This window comes from Neoarius graeffei, chromosome 1 (assembly GCF_027579695.1).
Source record: "Neoarius graeffei isolate fNeoGra1 chromosome 1, fNeoGra1.pri, whole genome shotgun sequence".
Lineage (NCBI taxonomy): Eukaryota > Metazoa > Chordata > Actinopteri > Siluriformes > Ariidae > Neoarius > Neoarius graeffei.
In genome coordinates this window covers 20,443,345-20,444,507 of record NC_083569.1, presented here as the reverse complement: position 1 = coordinate 20,444,507, position 1,163 = coordinate 20,443,345, and positions in this window count along the sequence as shown.

Genomic DNA, 1,163 nt, shown 5'->3' with positions numbered 1-1,163 from the left:
GTAGTCTCTGTAGCCCCCAATTCTTCGTTAGGCGTTTCTTCATTAGAAAATACATTTGATTCTGTGCTCATTGCCATACAAATTGTATTTCATAATATTTCCAATAAAATATATCTAGTTATACCTTTAAATCTTTCTTTTTTTATTCTGTGGAAAAAAATATACACTGGTGTAGTCTCCGTAGCCCCCACCAATTCACTGAAACAGTGGTCTTGATCAACAGGCCATATCTTCTGAATCAGATGAGGATACCTCATGAAATTTTCACACTGTAATATTAAGATATGTGGAAACAAAATACACTGAATAAAATCTGAAAACTAAACTTTCAAAAAATTACCATTTTGGAACAGAAATGTGTACCCTGAGTGAAAAAAAATGCCAATAGGTTTTACACCGGATGCCCTTCCTGATACAACCATCCCCAATCTATCCAGGTTTGGGATCAGCACTAAGTAGGCACTGGCTTGTACAACCCCAGTGGCTGGGTATTTTACCTAATCTGTATGTCTTTGAACTGTGGAGGAAACTGAAGCACGCAGAGGAAACCCACACAGACATGGAGAGAACATGCAAACTCCACACAGAAAGGCCCCATCAGCTGTGAGGTTTGAACCCAGAACCTTCTTGCTTGAGGTAACAGTGTTAACCCCTGCAGGTTAATATGATTCTTAAAGACACTCAGCCATTGTGAATGGTGGAAGACGTGGGCTTTAGGGAGCTCATGCACATATTGGAACCCACTTGTGTTCTCCCTGCTAGGAAGGTGTGTATTTAGTAATGTAGTTAATTAATTAGTAAAAAGTAATTAATATAAACATTTAACAATATTTTTCGACATCATTCAGCATTAAAGGCCATGGTAGGTGGTAATGATGCAGCAAAGCAGCTGGGTTATAACCTGGTACAATGTGTAAGGGAAAATCTGTCTACAATGGAGTCACCTAGTGTAATAACAACGGCCACCATGCTTGAGCCAAGGTTTAAAACCACTGGGTTCCTCAGCCAAAATAAGATGCATGAAGCAGTAAAGTGACTGAAAGTAGAGTGTGCCAATATAATTATAATTGCTGAATCTGCCAGATCTAGTGAGCTCTTAGTCCAGCTGCCAGCCTCCTCTGAAACAGTTGGGGATGCAAACAGCTGTAGTAAGAATGGAATGA